Source organism: Schistocerca americana, chromosome 10 (genome assembly GCF_021461395.2).
Source record: "Schistocerca americana isolate TAMUIC-IGC-003095 chromosome 10, iqSchAmer2.1, whole genome shotgun sequence".
Classification (NCBI taxonomy): domain Eukaryota; kingdom Metazoa; phylum Arthropoda; class Insecta; order Orthoptera; family Acrididae; genus Schistocerca; species Schistocerca americana.
In genome coordinates, this window is record NC_060128.1 from 54,322,501 (window position 1) to 54,346,609 (window position 24,109).

The following is a 24,109-nucleotide window of genomic DNA, read 5'->3' on the forward strand; positions in this document are numbered from 1 at the left end:
AGGAAATGTTCAAAACATAGACAGTAAGAAGAGTCAGTCTTCTTGTTCTAAAGGCGGCATTGTGCCTTTTGTATTTAATTCCGATGCAATTTCTGTGTTTCATCGTCAATAAGAAAGTCCAAGGGATACAGTAAACCTGAAGTGAAGCATCGGAATATAAAACTGGTCTCATGGGTAAGGTTCAAAACATAGATAGTAAGAAGAATCAGTCTTCTTGCACTTAAGTAGGTATTGTGCCTTTACCATTTCATTCCGATGCAATTTCTGTGTTTCATCGTCAATAAGAAGGTCCAAGGGATACAGTGAACCTGAAGTGAAGCATCGGAATATAAAACTGGTCTCGCAGGAAAGGTTCAAAACGTAGACAGTAAGAAGAATCAGTCTTCTTGTACTTAAGTCGGCATTGTGCCTTTTGTATTTAATTCCGATGCAATTTCTGTGTTTCATGGGCAAAATGAAGGTCCAAGGGATACAGTAAACCTGAGGTGAAGCATCGGAATCTAAAACTGGTATTACAGGAAATGTTCAAAACATAGACAGTAAGAAGAGTCAGTCTTCTTGTTCTAAAGGCGGCATTGTGCCTTTTGTATTTAATTCCGATGCAATTTCTGTGTTTCATCGTCAATAAGAAAGTCCAAGGGATACAGTAAACCTGAAGTGAAGCATCGGAATATAAAACTGGTCTCGTGGGTAAGGTTCAAAACATAGATCGTAAGAAGAATCAGTCTTCTTGCACTTAAGTAGGTATTGTGCCTTTACCATTTCATTCCGATGCAATTTCTGTGTTTCATCGTCAATAAGAAGGTCCAAGGGATACAGTGAACCTGAAGTGAAGCATCGGAATATAAAACTGGTCTCGCAGGAAAGGTTCAAAACGTAGACAGTAAGAAGAATCAGTCTTCTTGTACTTAAGTCGGCATTGTGCCTTTTGTATTTAATTCCGATGCAATTTCTGTGTTTCATGGGCAAAAAGAAGGTCCAAGGGATACAGTGAACCTGAAGTGAAGCATCGGAATGTAAAACTGGTCTCACAGGAAAGGTTCAAAACATAGACCGTAAGAAGAGTCAGTCTTCTTGTACTTAAGTCGGCATTGTGCCTTTTGTATTTAATTCCGATGCGATTTCTGTGTTTCATCGTCAATAAGAAGGTCCAAAGAATACAGTAAACCTGAAGTGAAGCATCGGTATCTAAAACTGGTCTCACAGGAAAGGTTCAAACATAGACAGTGTAAGGGGTCCGTAGGCCTTTACTATAAGTTTTGCGACAGCACAGGTCGACAGGACAAACAATTGATAGTGTGTGTCGTGTTGCGAGAGCGAGAGCGAGTGTTGAGATCGTAGTGTGGTACGCACTGCGGGCCAAGCCGGGTGGAGGTCTGTTGCTGGAATGCAAGACCGTACCGACAAAGGGAGTGGCCATCGCCGTGGTTTAACCCTTTTCTGTTAGAAATATTCGGGAAAGTGAAAAAGTATAATTACTAGTGTGATTCAGTGATATTTTTGTGCCGATATTTGTAATTACGCGTCTACTGCGCCGCCAAGGGTGTAACACTCCGGTTTAATTTTACTGACTTATCCCGCTCGATCGGGATCTGTTAGCAGCCCAAATAGATAATAACTAATGTGACCGTGTACCTAATGGGGCTGGCAATCGGATTGGACTGCTACGGAGTTGTTACATTCCATTTTGTCCTTCTCGAATGCTGTAATAATGAAATGTCTTGTGGCAGGAAGAACAACAACACAGCTTCATTAATCAACGACCTATATTCTCACAAAAACACAAAGTAAGTAGACAGCCACTGCCTTCGTCGTACAGAATTAATAACGGCTAATCTCAGCACAGGTCCTTTCGTTATTCATTATCGTCACACGCAATTTCAATCATTGTAATCCAACACTACAATCCAACACTGCAATCCAACACTGCAATCCAAATGATGCCGGCGCGGTAGACGGGTAATTAGAAATATCGGCACAAAAATATAACTGAATCCACTAGTAATTATACTTTTTCAATTTCCCGAATATTTCTAACACAAAGGGGTTAAACCATGGCGATGGCCACTCCCTTTGTCGGTACGGTCTTGCATTCCAGCAACAGACCTCCACCCGGCTCGGCCCGCAGCGCGTACCACACTACTATCTCAACACTCGCTCTCGCTCTCGCAACCCGACACACACTATCGATTGTTTGTCCTGTCGACCTGTGCTGTCGCAAAACTTATAGTAAGGGCCTACGGACCCCTTACAAGTCCTACAACAGCATGTCAATGACACCACTCAACCACTCCGTTTTTTTTCCAAAAAATTATCTACAGCTCAACGTAAGTGGTCAACATTCGACAGAGAATTGCTTGCAGTTTACGAAGGTGTAAAATATTTCTGCACAGACATCGAAGGAAGCAATATAACAATCTTGACGGACCACCGCCCTCTCAAGGAGGCTATCCATAACCCTGCTACTGACCTTCCCCCACGTAGGTTCCGGCAAATGGACTTAATTTGCCAATACACAACAGACATCCGTTACATTCAAGGGTCAGAAAATGTGGTGGCTGACTACCTATCACGTATCACTGCAATTTCATCCCCCATTAATTTCAATGAATTGGCCCACTTACAGGACAGTGACACCGAATTGCACAACCTCCGACAGGACCCAGATACTTCCCTTCAGATCGTTTCGTGCAACCTACCGGGCTCGGCCAAGCCACTGTGGTGTGATACATCCACGGGCACCGCTCGGCCTATTGTTCCCCCTGCGCTGCGTCGCCAAGTTTTCAGTACTTTACATAACCTGGCACATCCTGGTGCTAAGGCTACTACGCGCCTGGTTACAGAACGCTTTGTGTGGCCATTTGTGAAGAGGGATTGTCGTACTTGGGCTCATGCTTGTCTACAGTGCCAGCGCAGCAAAGTTGGCAGGCACACACAACCCAGTCTAGGTAAATTCGACATCCCGAAAGGCCGTTTCCGTCACGTACATGTGGATCTCGTAGGACCATTACCCTTGTCGGATGGTTTCAGGTATATCCTGTCTGGCATTGATCGCGTTACACGTTGGGTGGAGGCAATCCCCCTGCAGGACATCACAGCAGATTCCGTAGCACGCGCATTTGTATCCTCCTGGATAGCTCGATTTGGCTGTCCTACATCCATCACCACCGACCAGGGAAGACAGTTTGAATCCCTGCTGTTTAACAAACTCTGCGTCCTCTGTGGGGTGGTTAGATTCCGCACTACGGCTTACCACCCCCAGAGCAATGGACTGGTCGAGCGGTGGCACAGAACGCTGAAAGCGGCACTCATGTGCCACGGTGGTGAGTGGTGCGATGCCCTTCCCTGGGTTATGCTAGGAATACGCACGGCTTATAAGACAGACCTCCAGGCTTCACTCGCAGACCTCCTGTATGGTGAGACCCTAGTCCTCCCCGCAGAGTTCGTCGACGACGAAGCAATCGCCGACCTGTCCGACCTGCCCGTGCTAGTTGAACGGATCCGGACACACATAGCCGCGATCCGCACGCCTCCTCCACGGCCACATATCCGCCCTCGCGTGTTCAGGCATGCGGCACTGGACTCTTGTGAGTTCGTTATGTTACGGGATGACACGGTCAAACCGGCATTACAACCACCCTACTCTGGCCCACATCGAGTAGTGTCTCGCAGGGACAATACTATGGACATTCTCGTCAGTGGTCGCCGGCAGACAGTTTCCCTCCAACGCGTGAAACCAGCCTGGACAATCGAAGAATCTGTAACACACCCCCCCGAGTCGAGTGTTCTTCCATCAGATGGTGACGAGCCCGATCCCACACAGACCATTCACCCTCCTGCATCCCACCATGATCGTATGTGCACCGAGCCTACACCCGAGGGCAACTCAGCGGTTGCGTATGATGATATGCTACCCTCGTTCCAAACAGGCACTGCGAGTGACAATCCACAACCTCAGGCTCAACCTCATGTTGCGTGTGACATTACACCGTCCCAAGTGTTGGTACCCAATACCTCCACAGAGTGTTCCAATGTTTCTCCTGAACTACGTTACTTTTCGCCCCCACTCCCCCTCATGCACCCAACATCCACTGTCGACGAAATCTGCATCGCAATCAACACCTCTGAGTGCCAACGCGACGAGCTTTCCTTGCAGCTCCACGAGGGATCCATCTTCGTCCTCCACATAGGGGACACTTCACGTGGGTCCACACCCACGTCACACATCACCATCCTGTGCACAGTCCCTATCCCAAATGGGGTGGATACGGCTGCCATAACCGCAACGTTCAGCACTGACGGGATGCTCAAAATTCGCATCCCCCTCTCCGCCTGTACTGCAACAACATCTCCTGTGCCCGTCCAGTTCACGCGTGTAGGTCGACCAGTCCACCGCCCCCACTGGATGGCGGACTATACGAGCGCTAGTCCACCCTGCACAGACAGTATGGACACTTAGCACACGCTATCAACCAGTGAGCATCCCACAACGCCACTACACAGGAAGACACCCACGTCCGTCCCCCAGTGCTCCGCACTCCTGGGGTGGGGGGGGGGGGGCGGGCTCTGTGGCGACAGTCGACTGCCAGTAACTTCACCGGCGAAGCGCAGAGTAAAAGGTCTTTGGGGACTCGAGCTTCTTTGGACAGTCCCGTCTGCGTGTTGACGAGTGATACACGTGTCGTGAAATTGTGCATTGTTTTTCTTGTGTTTCTGTAAATATACGAACCGCAATAAAAGTGCATTATCGTAATAAGTTGGAATTTTTGGTGCGTGGACCCTCACAGTAGCCATAAAATCCCACACTTCTATTGAAAACGAAGCATTTACAGACACTATTACTCATACGTAATGTGTATGCTTATGTCCTCAATAACATGAGAAAGTTAGGAACAGTTATTCTGATACATCTGGGTACAGATTTTTTGGTCGGCAACAGAATGTTTTGAACGATTTTTTCAGGGGCGTCTTCTTTCTAAATACAATGTAATGACACATCACAATCTGTATAATTTGCCTGAATGTTTACAGGCACTATAATACAGAACAGCTTTGCATCCAACATGCATCTGAACTTAGGGAGCAAAGTAATATAACACACACATTGTTGAGCCACTAATATCACTGATTCAGCCTATTGTTCTGTTAACAACTGCCAAGTTCACTCAAATTCTGCCAGCAGTATCTTGTACAATGTGTACTACTGAAGGGGATAGCGAGTCTAGTGTGGACACCTTATGTTTCGTGTTTTATCACAAAACTATTCAATTCAGATTTTTGGAGTTTAATATCTTTAGATTAACCAATTACCTCGCTAAAGGCATCAACGCAAATCTTTGTATCTCCAGCATTTTGAGCAGCAGCTGGGGGAGGAGAGGGAGGGGGAACACAACCTGCAGTCTGACCACATTTATCTCACAGTGGGGCAAGCACGGTCACTGGCTGAAATTGCATCAAGTAAAAGTGGACAGTATATTTTTGATATAAACAAGTCCAAATTTCCCCTCAAAATTTTTATTTATTACTTAAAAATGTCATATATATCAAAATTAAAATATAGAAAATTTGATTTTGTTTTTTAAGAATTATTTCACATCTCAAAATCAAGATTAAACTGCAGCATAGTCCCTTGCCTTCATGTCCCAGATGTTTTTGCAGAAGGAAGGAGACAAATAATATCAGAACCTCCACTACTGACTCATCTGGGACAAAGGGAACACAAATCCAGAGCCTTTTTTCTGCAGATACACTTCTTATTTTCCAACTACATCATTAACTTGGCAAACATAATATTTAGAAGTCTTCCTGGTAGTGAAATGAACCAAAACAAAACCAACAAACCTCACTTCCTACATCATCCCAAGTTGTTAGATTTGGGCTTCACAGCATCCTTCATCATCAGTTTCCAACTCACTGGATGAAAGGGTTTGTGATTCTGTGTTTGTATCACTGCCAATTTTATTTTTTGCAGATATTCTGAATTCTTGTTGCTCTGGAACAAGGTTTCCTTTAACATCCCATTTTACCCACCACTGCTGCTTCCAATTCATCTTTGGCCAGAGTACTTGTGGAAACTGCATATTTTTTTGCCTAAATTTTGCTGTTTGCCTCACAGTTTTTGGGAAAGATCTATAGTCTCCAAGAGTTGGCATTTCAGTTAGGTTTGCACCTGAAGCGGAAGGTGAACCGTCACACTAAGTTGCAAATGCTACAGGAGGAGGTGTATCACAACTTGAAGATGCTGCTGGCTGCTCAGTTACTTCTTCACTGAATGCCAACCTACTAAATCATCACAATCCGGGCACCTCGAAGCCAGACCTGATGTTTTTTCGGGTAAAGGAAAGTGAAAACACATCCCACAAAACATAGTGACCAGTGAAATAGTTACCGGTGACCAGAATGCTTTCTGATCCAGTTACCCACTGCTATTCTTACATATCCCTAAAACAACGCAGATACCACGATATTTAGTGGCTGCAGCCTGTGGGAACGAAGTACTGAGAATGTCAGGAGTGTGATTCTAGTATCCCTTGCCACACTGATAATGTGAACAGTGCTGTGACTTGCGCAGCTGTCTAGAAGTATTAGTAAGTGATTATCTTCTGAACAACACGTTTTTTTTAAAAAACTTCTCTTACTGTTCTCTGAACTTTTTCTTCATCAATATTAGCCCTGTTAGTTGTGATGATATATGTCCTCACCATCTACAAAATAGATAATTTACTTAAAATCATTTATAAAAGTAAAATTACGAAACCGAAAGTTGGCCTCCGTTCTAAACGGGGACAGGTGTAACTGTGGACACTGCCCACACTTGTCTCGAGGGACCACTTTTGGATACGAAACCAAATTTTACCGAATATACACTACTGGCCATTAAAATTGCTATACCACGAAGATGACGTGCTACAGACGCGAAATTTAACTGACAGGAAGAAGATGCTGTGATATGCAAATGATTAGCTTTTCACAGCATTCACACAAGATTGGCGCCGGTGGCGACACCTACAACGTGCTGACATGACGAAAGTTTCCAACCGATTTCTCATACACAAACAGCAGTTGACCCGCGTTGTATAGCGAAATGTTGTGATGCCTCGTGTAAAGAGGAGAAATGCGTACCTTTAATAAAGGTCGGATTGTAGCCTATCGTGATTGCTGTTTATCGTATCGCGACATTGCTGCTCGCATTGGTCGAGGTCCAATGACTGTTAGCAGAATATGGAATCGGTGGGTTCAGGAGGGTAATACGGAACGCCGTGCTGGATCCCAACGGCCTCGTATCACTAGCAGTCGAGATGACAGGCATCTTATCCACACGGCTGTAACGGATCGTGCAGCCACGTCTCGATCCCTAAGTTAACAGATGGGGACGTTTGCAAGACAACAACCATCTGCACGAACAGTTCGACGACGTTTGCAGCAGCACAGACTATCAGCTCGGAGACCACGGCTGCAGTTACGCTTGACACTGCATCACACACAGGAGTGCCTGCAATGGTGTACTCAACGATGAACCTGGGTGCACGAATGGCAAAACGTCATTTTTTTCGTACGAATCCAGGTTCTGTTTTAAGCATCATGATGGTAGCATCTGTGTTTGGCGACATGGCGGTGAACGAACATTGGAAGCGTATATTCGTCATCGCCATACTGGCATATCACCTGGCGTGACGGTATGGGGTGCCATTGGTTACACGTCTCGGTCACCTGTTGTTCGCATTGACGTTACATTTCAGATGTGTTACGACCCGTGGCTCTGTGGCGGCAGCACCATCCAACGCACGAAGGGCTGAACTACGGCACTGCCGACACAAGTAGGGGCAGCTGTACCGTTACGCAGAGTTTCGGCAACGGTGCGCCGCACACCGGACCGCACGGGGACGAAGCAGGCGACAGTGCGGGCTAGCCGACGCGACACACATCTCTCAGTTCTCCCGGCGCGGACCACGTGCGTCGAGTCAACGTGACTCCGCCGTAAATGCGTACGCGCGGTCGTAAACGCAGTCGCCGTCCCGCAGTGTGCACCGTACTGTTGAAGAGTCTGTCGCTCCTTCGCGGACGTTACGGCGCCTCCGGTCGCGGCCTTTTGCCTCGCTCGCTCCACGCGGTCGCGCCGCTGGAGTGCACACTCTCCGGGATCGGTGATCGAGCCGTGCCGCCAGTGCAACGCACCTGTACGGACGGACATTAGCGACGAATGTTATTTGTCATTTATTGTAACGGTAGGAAGAATAAATGTGTCCCGTCCTGAAACTGCTCTAGTCGTTTTTTTTTGCCAGCGAGCCTCTCCCTCGAGCATAGTGCGTGGGCGCGGCGATAAAGCTGGTTCACTGCACGTGAGTGACTGTAAGCGGAGACACAACACGTTCCCGCTTCAGCTCTACCCTTCATTCGATCCCTGCGAAACCCTACATTTCAGCAGGAAAATGCACGACCGCATGTTGCTGGTCCTGTAAGGGCTTTTCTGGATACAGAAAATGTTCGACTGCTGCCCTGGCCAGCACATTCTCCAGATCTCTCACCAACTGAAAACTGCTGCTGGTATTAAATGCAGCAACAATGCACTCCAGAATCTCATTTTTAGTTTACGTTATTGCATGCATTTTTCTTCCGCATGTACTCTGCAAACCACTAACAGACATGGCAGAGGATACGTCCCACTGTACCAGTTAATAGGTTTTTTTCCCCATTTCATTCACACATGTAGTGTCGGAGGAATAATTGTTTAAATGACTCTAAGCGTGCTTTAATTAATCTAATCTTGTCCTCGCGATGCCTGTGGGACTGATACATAGGAGGTTAGTTTACTGTCAGTGTCATCACTTAAAGCCATGTATAAATAGGCTTTCTCAAGATAGTTTATATCTATCTACAAGAGTCTGCCAGTTAAGTTTCTTCATCATCTCTGTGACTCTCTTCCACATGAAACAATCCTGTGATCATTCCTGCTGCTCTGCCACTGTACACATTCAGTATCACTCATTAGTCCTGTTTGGTACAGGTCCCAAACACTTTGCTACAAATCACTTATGCGGCCCACCCTAGAATACTGTCAATTTCCTTTGTGGGCCAACAGCACTTCCCCAGTATTTTATCAATGTACCGAAGTGTGCCGCATGCTTTCCCAGTGACTGAGCTAACGTGATAATTCCATTTCCTAAACCTACAAGCTACTACGTCCTTTTGTTTTTTGAAGTTCACAATTTTATGTTTCTGAACACTTAAAGCATGTTGTCGATAGAATGAAACTTTCACTCTGCAGCGGAGTGTGTACTGATGTGAAACTGCCCAGCAGATTAAAACTGTGTGCCGGACCGAGACTCGAACTCGGGATCGAGTTTGAGTCTCTGTCCGGCACACAGTTTTAATCTACCAGGAAATTTCAGGTCGTCAATATTTGCACCACTTTGAAATCTTATCAAGATCTTACTGGCTGACAAAGTGAGCACCAAATTGCAAAATGTTCTCGAGTAGAATCCCGGATATTTTACAATGTGCAAAATTAGTGGCAGACTTTCTGGCAATGCCACAAAATTTGAAGACAATGAACCAAAGCTAGCCTGCAGTCACCTCACCTCCTTTGATGTCCTGTGATGTGGAGCTTTTCCAGGTGAAAACCTGTCCTCAACAACTGCAGTACTTTCAAAACGTGATAATGCACTTGGGAATCCTGTGCAACTATGCAGGAACTAATGATTGAAACGATTTATTAACTAATTTGTAATACTTTATAAACAAGTGGTGTGCAATAGTAAAAAAACATGGTTTTATTGTTTGGATAAGTGGTGTTATTTTCACTGAACTTTTTTTTTCAGACAAATACAGAGATTTCAAAAATAAGTGCTAATTAGTGTCAAATACTGGATAAAGTAAGTACTGTACTCGCAATTTTAGTCATATTTTACTTTTATTTTTAAGGTCATATCTCTCTAAATTCTAGATCATAAATGCTTGCATATTTCGCTAAAATCAAGGCCCTATTCATTGTCGGTAACTGGGCCCCATTCGTTAGGGATAACTGCGTCATCTGAAAAAAAAAGAGACCTTGAGTTTACTATTAACATCGTTAGCGAACTCATTAATATACAACGCGATCGACAATCCGGGTTCGAGTCTCGGTCCCGCACAAATTTTTATCGTCGATATTCCATTACGTAGCAGGGACTAATGACCCTGTAGTTTGATCCCTTTATACCCCAAACCTACCAACTATTACGCAGCTGGCGATTATTTATATTCGCAACTGCGAATACATTTCATTCATGACACCAGCAAAGGTCCCTACCAACTAGTTGGTCCCAACACCGACAGACGTGGAAGTAATTTCAGGTGTTTTCCTGCGAACGATGACCCTTCATCCAAGATAACATGCTGCGTCCATCAGGTTCTCTTGATACTTCATATGATTGTTCCTTTGATTATAAGAAACGATGTCGTACTATATCAATGCATTTCGAAAATCAAGTAATACTGCCCCTGACTGCCTTGATCCAGTTTTCAGTCTACTGTATGTCATGTGAGAATAGTGTGACATTTCATAGGAACTCCTCTGCCTCATAAAATGATAGCAGTGTTCCTAAACATGTGGTCTCGTCCGCTCCGTTTCAATATCGTCATCAGTGAACAGTATACCCAAGCGTAAAAACTAATGAACTACACACAACCGAACATAAACAAACGCTAGCGCCTAGCAGTGGTGATATAAGCAGGTGGCCGGATCTTTGGTCTGGACCGGAACTGCCACGGATGCCTGCCTCCGTGTTTCGAATCATGTTACAAACGTCGATCATCAGTAGTAGCCGGAAAACAAGGCAACTTTTTTTAAAAAAATAGAAATGCTGCTTGAAACAAGTAACAAACTTCAATGTCGACGCTGTGTATTTAGTTTGACGCCATCGTGCCTGTTTGCTCTCGATGCCATGACAAAAACTTTGTTCGTAGAAGTTATTAAAAGGAGGAGGAGGAAACGCAGTTTAGTTTCGGCCTTTTGGTGCACAATTTTTGTGAGCAGTTGTGCTGTTCCGTGACGAACATTTAAATTTGACATGTGTCATGATGTGTGATATAATCTTCGAGCAAGGATTGCCAAAGTGTGAAGAGTGCTGCTGCGACGTTTAGCAGTGGGATGATATAATTAGTTGTAGTAAATGAAGCTTGATATTTCTGTTTGGAAAGAGTTTAGATAAATATATAATAACTTACACTCAACGGCGGACGACGATAAATCACACAGAGGGTAAAACAAATGATAAACGGAAATTAACATAAACCAAAAGAAAAACAGTGCTGCCGTCTTTAAACAACATTAACATTGTACCACTAACATCCTTCTTATCGGTGTTACAAAAACTAAATTACAAGCTTTAAATAAGTCCTAACAAGACTACATTTTTCATGTTTTGTTTTACTTGCTGGCTTTGTTGTAACAACAGCTTGTTGCTCATTTGTGCTAATGTGGTTTAACAGAACTTCCTCAGCAGAGACATCATAAATAAAATTTTGATATCTATGTGCTTTATTTTATGATGGAACTGTGGGTACTTGCAATGCCTTATCACTGGCATATTGTCTTCATAAACTACAACAGCTCTTTGACTGGCAGAAAGACTACAATACAAATTACTGAGCCAACAGGTTTCACTAGTTGGCATGCTTAAGGCTATAGATTCTGATCCATTAATGACAGAATCTGTGTGTTACTTCTTAAATACCCAAAGCTTTAAAAGATAACCACTTGGGGACTTTCTATATACACTGTCACAAGTCCAATTAGTCAACACAACCTAATAACAGATTTATCCTTGGCATGTAACAGACTATTTTAGGGTTCCCGCAATATAATGCAACACACATTTTAGAGCATTCCATAAATCATCACTTGCATGTGATCGGTACCTGCTTAGAATACTTATTGCTTCTCAAAAATTTGGCCAGGAAAATAATGTGGCATACATCATGACTCTATTAATTTTATGCAGCTTTTCTCAATGTCTCCATTTTCAGACTTTTTGCTTCTTGACACACACTGAAGTACTATATGAAAAAAAAACTGTATAAATATTCAGTCAGATCTTGATAAGTTTTTGAAGTGGTGCAAAGTTGGTAACTTGCTTTAAATGTTCAGAAGTGTAAAACTGTGCACTTCAGAAAACGAAAAAATGTAGTATCTTAGGACTGTAGTATCAATGAGTCACTCACTATTGGTATCACCCAACTCCTACAAATACGTGCGCGAAACCCTTGGTAGAGATCTGAAGTGTAATGATCACAAAGGCTCTGTTATGGATAAAACAGGTGGCAGACATTAGTTCATTGGTAGAAAACTGGGGAAGTGCGATCAGTGTAGAAAGGAGATAGCTTACGAATCACTTGTGCAATGAGTTCTAGAACATTGCGTAAGTGTGTGGGGCCCATACCAGAGGGGGATAACAGGGGATATTGAATTTATACAGAGAAGGGCAGTACAAATGGTCACTGGTTTGTTTGATCTGTGGGAGAGACTTGCAGAGATACTGAAGAAACTGAACTGGCAGACTCTTGAAGATAGGGATAAACTATCCCAAGAAAGTCTGCTAACAGAGTAAAAAAGAAAAATCTTTGTAACATATTCCTAGAGTCACCATTCAATCCCCTACGCAACTTTCCTTCTCCTAATATTGTTACATTCCATCCTGTATTTTCCATTGTTTGATTATTGCACACATAGAGCCATTCTTCCTGTGCTCCTTATTTGAATGGAATGGGAAGAAATCCTAATAACTGGTAGAGTGGGAAGTACCCTTTGCCATGCACCTGTTGGTTGTTTGTCTATACTACATCTATACTCCACAAAGATGTAGATTGATCAAAATTTTCCTCCATGGTAGTTGAAACAGAATTACACTCAAATATATCAGAAACCTTATTCAGATATATAACCTTATTCAAATATATTCAAATATATCAGAAACTTTCACTAATTTTTCAAGGTAGATACTTTGGCAAGTAGTAATAGTACTGTCTCTTAAATTTTGAACAATATTAATTTCCAAGTACTTTCTAATCAGACCTAAATCCCCGATTTTAAAATTATCACTTAATAAAATCTTTAAATGATCAGTTTCACCCTGAGAAGCTGAAGCTATCTGCAGATCATCAATGTAAACAAGTCTCTTATGGCTATTTTGTGTCTTTATGTACAAGAAATACTTATCATTTCTTACAAATCTAAGCCCATTATTACTGTGTGGAATTTAACATACCAATTTTTGAGTGGGTCCTTTAAACCATACAGAGCCTTTTTAAGATCACAAACTTTACCATTCGTTGTATTCTAACTTTCAGTAGATAATTTAACATAAGTCTCCAACTGTCTTCTCAATAGAGAAAAGCACTGGAAACATCCAGTTGATAGACGGTAATGTTATTCTCATTACAGAAACTCAGAAAAAGGCTCACTGATGTTAATTTTGCAAAGTGACTGTGTATTTCCGAATTTTGCTACAAGACGAGCTTTATAAGAAACATCATTGTTTCTTATCTTATGTTCACGTAAAAACTCGCTTAGTGTCAATAACATTACAATAATTTAGTGTATTACAAACATTTAGCTTACATATATATAATCCCTTCGGTTATTTTCTTCCAGGGCTCGCAGCACTCTTGCTGCGGCATCTTTCCGATTTTCAGCCTCACTACGAGACGTCACTTTAGCGTAGGTGCTGGGGTGATCATCATTCAGTGCACTCAATGGGCCTAACTCATAATCCTCTAAGTAGTTAGGGCATTTAATATTCCTTCTGGGTCTCAGATTTTATGTCCTCTCATCCTCAAAAGAAATTTCTGATTTCTCTGTCTTTTTTGATTTATTGTTCATTTCTAAGCTAACCTCTGTTTTCTTCCACTACTTCAATTCTCATTTCTCCTCTCTGTCCCCTAATTATGAAATTTTATCTATATTCTCCTCATTGCAACCAACTCCATGTGGTTCTATTACTATAACTTCAGTTTTCTTCTCTCTTTCAGATACTGCTGGTGGCAATGAAACTAAAGCTCGATGCATCTCAGTTTCCTTTTTGTAAAAATTCTGTACCCCTTCATGTCATCACGAACCAGAAATAATGTATTAATGTTTTTGTGATCTGGTTTTAATCTCTCTTCTTTGGGTATAAGGATACACACACAAACCACAAATATTTTCAGTTAAGGGTAATTATCTGCCACAAAAGGCTTCGAAAGGAGTTTTGCCCCGTTAGGACTCGGACGAGTTCTGTTTAATACGTAAGCCGCCATGTTAACTGCTTCAGTCTGGAAATGTTTGGACAGTTCTGAAATCGTTGAATCCGCAGTTTCAACTGAGGTGCACATTTCCCTTCCACCTCTTCTATTTTGCTGTGGTGTGTACACGGTGCTTTTTTGATGGGTTACCAATTTACACCAAAAAATGTGCCGAAATCAGTATTCGTAAACTCCGTAGAACCCTTAATTTTCAGACCAGTTTCTCTCTCAGCTTTTTCGACAAAATTCCTGATCAAACAATGGACAATCCCGGATAGAATAATGTCAATATTATCAAAACAATAGATTACTATTCACCATACAGGGGAGATGTCGAGCCACAGGAAGGCACGAGAAATGACTGCTAGATGAGAAAAGACTGCTAGACGAGTAGGCTTTCAGCCAAAGGCCTTCACCTGAAGTAGAACACGCAAACACGACAAGCACACACTCGACCACTGTCTCCGGCTACCGAGGCTAGACTGCGAGCGACAGTGCGTAATGGGAGAAGCAGTCTGGGTGGTGGGAGTGAGGAGGAGGTCGGGGTGGGGAGGCGGAGGGTTAGCAGGGCAGGAGGGGGGGGATGGTGGGAGCATACAGGGATGAGTTGGGGAGAGGGTAGGGCAGTTAGTTGCAGTTTAGAGGGTGAGGGGATGCAGGGCTGTGTAGTGCTGGAGTGGGAATGGGAAAGGGGATAGGTGGGTGAAGGACAGTGACTAAGGAAGGTTTGAGGCCAAGAGGGTTACAGAAATGTAGGATACACGGTAGGGAGAGTTCTACCTGTGCAATTCAGAAAAGCTGGTGTTTGTAGAAGGGATCCAGATTGCACACGCTGTGAAGCAGTGACTGGCACAGTGGTTGGAGCTTAGCCTGTGGATCACGTGGCTGAGGCTTGTGGCTGGACTGGAGCAGACAGTGGGAGGATGTATGAGACAGCTTTTGCATCTGGGCCTGTTGCTGGGGTCATTCCATGTGAAATAAACACATTTTTAATATGAATCTTAACTAACCACCTCATATTTTGATGAAAGTTGGTGTAAAGCAAGCCTACTTATAGACGAAGAGAAATGCCCAATTTTATTAATATCTGCTGACTCGTTTTGGAAATATGGCAATTTAAAGTTTTCAAAAATCACCAAAAAGCACTATACAGCCATAATTTCAAATCGCTGTAGCAATAGTCCTTATTAAGCTAAAATGTTGGGAGAGGTGTCATTTTTTAGCATTTTGCATGAGTTTACCTTTGATATGCAACACAATATAGGTTAGAGGTATTTTTTTTTTATTTTGAATAATAATTTAAATCTTAAATTTCTCAAAAAGTGCGTCTCCAAAAATTTTCAAGAAATTATGTAGAATGCTTCATATGATTGTTAACTAATTCTCTAAGTATGAAAGTGGGACTGTCGTGGGTTCACACCTTTATGAAGTTTCAAAAATTCACATTTCACTAAAAAATGACATTTTTATAAAATTGGTAGATGTGATGAATACATAATTAACCAGTAAATAAATTTACTAAATTTACACTTTTTCATAAATTTATTCATAATATGTTTAAAAGTCTCTAGTGACTATGCTGAGTGATTATTTTATGAGAAGTATTAACAGTACGTCTTTAATACAGTTGTATCTGTAATATTTAAGATTTGATTACTATATGTAAAAATGAACAGACTGTTGGAATCAAGAACTGGAATTTCTGCCCCAATCATAAATAGCTAACCGCTATTATTGTAGCTGTCCAGGCCCTGCTGGGCCAGTTCAGGGTCAAGCCATCTGTAACTGAGTCTGTAGCTTTCATGATTCAATTGCTTGAAACCTACAAGTCTTCATGCTGATTTAGAGGCAGTTGGATGTGATGTGTTGGTGATTAATGTGTTAATAGAATGAGATTTTCACTCTGCAGCGGAGTGTGCGCCGATATGAAACTTCTGTTAAATTTGGAAGACAGGAGATGAGCTGCTGGCAGAAGTAAAGCTGTGAGGACGTGGCGTGAGTCGTGCTCGGGTAGCTCAGTCGGTAGAGCACTTACCCACAAAAGGCAAAGGTCCCGAGTTCGAGTCTCGGTCCGGTACACTGTTTATTCTGCCAGGAAGGGGTTGGTTAGTGCACAAAATTATTACCTAAGTCGTTACTCATTATTTCAGTATATTTTTTAGTGTTCTGTGCATAAACATTTATAAATTTTTATTACACAATGGGTGAGGAGGAAAGATATTAGACACTACAATGTTGCAAACCTTTGAAAAACAGAATCATTCAGTTTTTATTTATTTGAGTCAAAATCGTTCTTTAAAAAATAAACAAAATGGACAAGCAGGCCAAATACTTAAATTTGATTTATACAAAGGAAATACAGAAAGAATGTGAGGCACATAGAGCAAAATAATAATAGTTATGTATGAATAGATTACAAACACTAAATATAATCAAATCAAAAACTAGCAACCTCAGTGGCATTGTCCCTGGCCCACGTCAGGTCCTCCAGCATGCAGGAAACCTGGCTCTGAGGACAGTTGTACAGGTGCTTGGTAGTCTGTTTCTGCTTCACATTAGCAGAACGTTGATGTGGGCCTCCAAGGTAATTCCATTTGGCCATACTATCCTTTGTTCTACCAACACCATTTCTTAGTCTGTGGAGGGACTACCATTGGGCGTTTTTGCCGGGGGGGGGGGGGGGGGGGCGCCTCCATAGGTGGGATCTGTGACACAATATCTGTTTTTCTGGTTGTCCATAGGTTTTTTTTTCTGGAATTGAAGGTGATTTACTGTCTTTGACGGAAACTTTTGGAAAGCTCTTCCTAGATTTCAGTGTACTTGGGGAGGTCGATGTCCACACAGCAAGTAAGCAGCGTTTAGTTCCACTTTGTTTCTCTCTGTGTTCACGGAAACTTCCCGTCGATGTGTGGTGGCCCTACCCCAGCCAGGATGTAGAGTTTGTAGTCAGGCATTGCTCTCAAGCACCCTGATGTTATTCTACGTGCCTCGTTGTTAGCAACATCCCCGTGCCTGCCACGAACAGAACTGTACCAAACAGGGCAGGCATATTTAGCAGCAGAATAATATAAAATTCAGTGAAAACATAAAGGGAATAAGAAATGTGCTTGAATGGATGTGTGGGATGTCCCCTGATATCCCAATGATATCAAAAGTTTGTGATAGTTGTAAGAAGTAGATTGGTTCAGTGGCAAATATTCAAGAAAATAATGATTGTAGAAAAGCTTCGGATGATGATGAAACGAGCTATGTTCCTCCACCTTTAGCTGTTGTGGAGACACTAAATGAGTCTCTTCAGAAGTTAGGAGAGCCCCCTGTACATAGTACAAAACTTCAGACAAAGCAGTATTCGAACAAAAACTTAAAAACCGTTGAGTTAGCACTTAAAAAAGAAGTTATCTGCTAATGCAGAGAATTCCTTAGAAAATGAATGAGAGCCATTGAAACTGTCTGTAATAGGGAACCTGATACCTGATTTTTGTTCAAGTGGCAGGAAAAAGAAAGTAATGCTACTAACTTGTTTGTCTAAACCTTTGCGCATTAAGAAGATAATGTGTGAATTTGATGCTCCCAGATACGTGGTATGCCAGGCAAAAAGGCTTTTGAAGGAAAGCGGTATATTAGAAAGTTCTGATCAAAAACTAGGAAAGAATTTATCATAAGAAGTTGTGCAATTATTTTAATGAAAATGGCAAGATAAGCAGAGCAATGCCAGGAAAGGAGACTGCAACTGTGAAGGGAGATGATAGAGGTAGAACAGTAGTATCTTAAAGACTTATTTTGTGCAGTTTAAAAGAAGCATATGGAAAAGTTTCAAAGCCAAATTTCCAGCAGTGAAGACTGGGTTTCCAAATTTGCAGAACTGTGCCCAAAACAGTGCATTATAGCTGGCTGTAGTGGAACACGCTCAGTATGTGTTTGCACTACACATCAAAACATGAAACTAATGATAGCAAATGCTAAGCTCAGTATCTTAACCAATAGAGAATTGGCGTCTTATAAACACTGTTTGGCAAAAGTAATGTGCAACGCAGCATCATTCCACTGCACGATAGGAAATGGTTGCTCTTGCCCAGGAAGTTATATAATAAATAAACAAACCTGAAAAGTGCACTTGTTAATGTGGTCGAATATATCACTTTTCGACAGGGGGTTGCAGTAGACAGATGCAACTTACAAATAATGCAGAAGATCTCATCAGGGTTCATTGAATTACTTTCTGAAAAACTGGCTACATTGATACTCCACAATTTTCTATTGAAGCAACAAAGCTCTTTTCTTAGTGAAATCGAGGAAACTCGAATGAGGACAATTGTGACTTCTCTGGGAATTACACTTTTGTGATCCAATATGAGGCCCAGGGTTATCATTGGTCAAGCGATTATGCAACAGTGCACCCCTTTGTAGTGTATTACAAAGGAGGGAACAAAACAGCACATGAGTTATGCTCTAGACAGTTTGAAATTGTGACATAATACCATAGCAGTCTACTGTTCTTAAAAAAATGCTGATTCAGTTTTTAAAAACAAAATTTCAGACTGATATACGGAAGATATACTACTTTTCAGATGGCAATGCAGCCCAGAACAAGAATAAAAAGATTTGTAAACTTATGCTTCCACAAAGAAGATATTGAAATTGAAACAGAATGGCATTTTTTTACCACTGCTTGTGGGAAAGGACCTTGTGATGGTGTCGTTGGTACTGTTAAGAGATTAGCAATTAAAGCAAGTCTGCAGTGGCTGTATGACAACCAAATTCTTACTTTGCAACAACTTTTTGATTGGGCAGTAAAAAAGTATTACATCTGTACACTTTGAAATTTCAACACACAAAGAGTGCATTAAAACAGTGATTTCTGGAAGAGCACTGTAGTCAATCTGTTTCCTTAAAAGGGACACAGAAGTTACGTGCTTTTGTACTGATTGCGTCAAGTACATCACAAATATTGGGTAAAGAGATTTTCAGAAACAACAGAATATACTATTGAAACTATTACAAAATCACCAGAAAAACTAACTGTGAAAGACATTAATGTTACTGTTGCCTATGACAAGAAATGGTGGTTAGCTTATATTTTAACAAAAGATGAAGATCTTGTTGAATTTAAAGTTACTTTCCTTCACCCAGGTGGCCTATCACTGTCTTATGCATATGCTATAAAACCAAATAATCTGTGGTTATCTATAAATGATACTCATTGCAAGGTAAACCGAGTAACACCAACAGGAAGAATATGTCAGATTCCTGGGGATGAAACTGTAAAAACAAAAGAAGCATTTAACAAAAAGTTCAGTCTTGAAACACAGACTGTTTAAATCAGGTTTTACTAGTGACATTTGGAATGTGTGTGTGAACATTAAATATGATACATTAAGAATGAAATAATGTATATGAACACATGACGTCATCTACATGTGTATGTAGACAAGACAACTCAACACATTTTTGAAAAACCTAAACAGTCGACATAAAAATATTCAATTAACAATGGAGATTGGCAACAAGTCCATAAATTACTTAGGTCTCACCATTGACATCAGTACACACACACACACATTATTTCAAAATTTATAGAAAAACTACAACTACAGACATAGTAATACCTTCTTGCTCACAACAACCCATAGCTCACAAACATGCAGCTTTCCACTGAGTGGTTCACCATATCATACCCATCCCTATGTCCAGAGATGATTTTAAAGAAGAGTTAGATACAATAAAATTTATTGCCTCAGCCAATGGCTACATTCCAGTTCTTATTGAGCACATCTTGTACAGGAAACAAAATTGAAAATTATACCCCTCCTCTATGCCCCACCTGCTTTCCCATCCTCTGTCTGCAAGAAACGATGTACATTTCCATATCTAGGTGAGGTATCACAGATTGTAGCCAAAGCACTGAAAGCCTACAAGTATAGGTTTTCCTAATATGTTAAGAACACAACAACGCAGTCTATTTTTAATACCAAAGATAAGATCCAGTTATTAGCCAACAGTGGGTATACAAAATCACCTGTTCTGAATGTGACAGATTTTACATAAGTCAGTCAGGCAGAGACATAGCAACTAGGCTGACTCAACATGAACACAGCTGGAGGTTGCAGACTTCTGCCTCCGCATTTGCTGAGCATGTAATGAGTGAGGGTCACAACTACCAGTCAGTGTCCCGTGTACTTCACTTAGCCAACAAAGGCCATAAACTCAACCTGCTGGAAGCCCTGGAAACCAACAGACATCTAGCTCACAGTCCAGATCTAATCCTAAATGACCAGACACAGCTCAACACTTCCGCTCTCCTGAACTTCATACAATCATCTCTGTTGTTCTTTACTTCCCACACTATCTGTTCCTACTTTCCTGTATTCATTAAGTTCTTTTGTTGTATTGAAGTTGTTTGTGTATTCCATATGGACTAGTTTCAATTTTTAAGGGTTTCTTTTAACTGGTACTCGTGTTACTGTCCATATTTAACACCTCTTGTAGCTGTCCCATCAAATATTGTTTATATTTTACTTGGTTCATTTATTTGATGCAAACTGTTACATAGCCACAGTTCTGAATATAATGTTAATGTTATAATGCAATACCACCACACTCTCGAAGATTGCATTTAATGTATGTTCTCTCAAACTCCTCCATTTTCCTGCGTTTATTTATTTCTGTTTATCTTATTGATGTTACTTTCTTATGTATTCTGTAGCTACACTGATAATTGTTTCTTCTTTTAATTGGTTTGTGTATCACTCTCCATGTTTTGTACCTCCTGATGTAGCCTTGTCAAGTACTAATTTTATTTTATTAGTTTTGTTTATTAATAGAAACTGTTATTAGGCATGCTGTTCCTATTTTGTGTTAAAGTTTTTCCCGTCTACTCCATTTTTATTTATTTACTGTTCAATTTTTTCGTTTTTCATTGTATTACCACCACGCTGTCAAAGATATTACTTACTGTATGTTTCTGCATCAGTCTAGATGCGTTACTTCATTTATGATGTAATTTGCAAACATTGTAACTTCTTTGGTGACAACACTCAGTAAATGTCTGATGGCCTTGTAAGTCAAAAACCAGTTAACATTATAAAAGTAATACTGTAGAACAAAAGCAAACTGGTGGTTTTCATTCATAGTAATGTGGAGTATTACATACAATTTTTTGAAAATTTTTGAAAATGCTCTTTTTGAGAAATTAAAAATTTAAATTTTCATTTAAATTAAAAAAATCATCTTGAACCCATATTGTGTTCTATATCAAAGAAAAGCTCATGGAAAATTTTGCAAAATGATACCTCTCCCACGATTTTAGCTTGATTAGGAGAGCTGCTACAGCAATTGGAAATTATGGCAGTTTAGTGTTTTTTGGTGATTTAAGACAACTTTACATTGCCGTATTTTCAAAATGGGTCAACAGATTTTAATAAAATTGACAGAGCACTGAAAGACCTAAAAAAAAATAATCAAACTCTTCACGCAGTATCATATAGACGAAGTCGAAACCAGACCCTGGGAGTAGACAACATTGTATTAGAAGTACCGATAGCCTTGGGAGAGCCAGTCCTGACAAAACTCTACCATCTGGTGAGCGAGATGTACGAGACAGGCAAAATACTCTCAGACTACAAGAAGAATATAATAATTCCAATCCCAAAGAAAGCAGGTATTGACAGATGTGGAAATTACCGAACTATCAGTTTAATAAGCCACGGCTGCAAAATACTAACACGAATTCTTTACAGATGAATGAAAAAATTGGTAGGTGTCGACCTCGGGGAAGATCAGTTTGGATTCTGTAGAAATGTTGGAACACATGAGGCAGTACTGACCCTATGACTTATCTTAGAAAATAGGTTAAGGAAAGGCAAACCTACGTTTCTAGCATTTGTAGACATAGAGAAAGCTTTTGACAATGTTGATTGGAATACTCTCTTTCAAATTCTGAAGGTGACAGGGGTCAAATACAGGGCGTGAAAGGCTATTTACAATTTGTACAGAAACCATATGACAGTTACACAAGTCAAGGGCCATGAAAGGGAAGCAGTGGTTGGGAAGGGAGTGAGACAGGGTTGTAACCTATCCCAGATGTTATTCAATCTGTATATTGAGCAAGCAGTAAAGAAAATAAAAGAAAAATTCGGAGTAGGAATTAAAACCCTTGGAGAAGAAATACAAATGTTGAGGCTCACCAACGACATTGTAATTCTGTCAGAGACAGCAAAGGACTTGGAAGAGCAGTTGAACGGAATGGACAGTGTCTTGAAAGGAGGATATAGGATGAACATCAACAAAAGCAAAATGAGGATAATGGAATGTAATCGAATTTAATCAGGTGATGCTGAGGGAATTAGATTAGGCAATGAGACACTTGAAGTAGTAAAGGAATTTTTCTATTTGGGGAGCAAAATAACTGATGATGGTGGAAGCAGAGAGGATATAAGATGCAGACTGGCAGTGGCAAGGAAAGTGTTTCTGAAGAAGAGAAATTTGTTAACATTGAGTATAGATTTAAGTGTCAGGAAGTTGTTTCTGAAAGTATTTGTATGGAGTGTAGGCATGTATGGAAGTGAAACATGGACGATAAATAGTTTGGACAAGAAGAGAATAGAAGCTTTCAGAATGTGGTGCTACAGAAGAATGTTGAAGATTAGATGGGTAGATCACATAACTGGTGAGGAGATACTGAATAGAAGTGGGGAGAAGAGAAATTTGTGGCTCAACTTGACTAGAAGAAGGGATCGGTTGGTAGGACATGTTCTGAGGCATCAGGGAAACACCAATTTAGTATTGGAGGGCAACATGGAGGGTAAAAATCGTAGAGGGAGACCAAGAGATGAATACACTAAACAGATTCAGAAGGATGTAGGTGGCAGTAAGTACTGGGAGATGAAGAAGCTTGCACAGCTCATGGAGAGCTGCATCAAACCAGTTTCTGGACTGAAGACCACAACAACAACAACAATATGTTTGTTATCCAAGTTTCATCAAAATCTGACATGGTGAATAAGATTTGACACTGGGATGTGAGCCATGAGGTCGGAAGCAGGTGTTGAGTAGGGGTGGACAAGGATATCGTATAGATTTGGGATACCACTGTGGGAAGGGTGGGAATGACAGTGGGGAGGATATTTCTCAATTCAGTGCATGACGAGAGGTAGTCAGAACCCTGGCGGAGAATGAGCTTCAATCCTGGGTAATGCTGATTCACAAGAGGAATGCTCCTCTGTGGGTGGTCAATGGGACTTCAGGAGGTGGTGGGTGATTGGAGTGATAAGGCACAGGAGATCTCTTTCTGTACAAGGTTGGGACGGTAATTATGGTCTGTGGATGCCTCAGTGAGGCCCATCGTATATTTGGAGAGGGACGGCTCATCACTACAGATGTGACGTTCGTGGAGGCTAGGCTTTATAGAAGGAACCTCTCGGTACGTATGGTATGGGTAGCTGCTGTCCAGGTATTGCAGGTGGTTGGTAAAAACTCGCTCTCACCACCGTACGGAATCTAGAACCTAAACAGACGTGAAACACCATCAGGTACCTTTACTCCAAAAGCCTTAGTTCCACAGAAGTATCCATTCGTTCCAACGGACTTACCTATTGCCCTGTTCTCAAATTCAGTCGTGCTGGACCTTTTGACTTTACCTCCTTCACATTGTCCTTACAGTGGAAACATTTCTTCGCCACCAACCCTCGACCAAAGACCGATGTCGAACTCCCCTATCCGACCCCGAGAAACTGCCTGTCCGCACGAATGGGCACTGGCAAACTGTGGCTGGGAATATGCTGCACAAAACAACATTCTTCATTTCAGTGACTGCTTCACAGTGTATGTGCCGTATGGATCCTTCCTACCATCA

At 41.5% G+C, this 24,109-nt stretch overlaps 1 protein-coding gene across 3 annotated transcripts in view; it reads left to right on the plus strand.

Annotated features, from left to right (window-relative positions):
• Nucleotides 1-10,926: 10,926 nt before the first annotated feature.
• LOC124552737 (SCF E3 ubiquitin ligase complex F-box protein grrA-like) overlaps nucleotides 10,927-24,109 on the plus strand; it is a 145,133-nt gene continuing 131,950 nt past the window's right edge. For all 3 annotated transcript variants that reach the window (XM_047127081.1, XM_047127083.1, XM_047127082.1), the window contains exon 1: nucleotides 10,927-11,239. The gene's annotated coding sequence lies outside the window, so the exon portion shown is untranslated. The remainder of the gene's footprint in view (nucleotides 11,240-24,109) is intronic.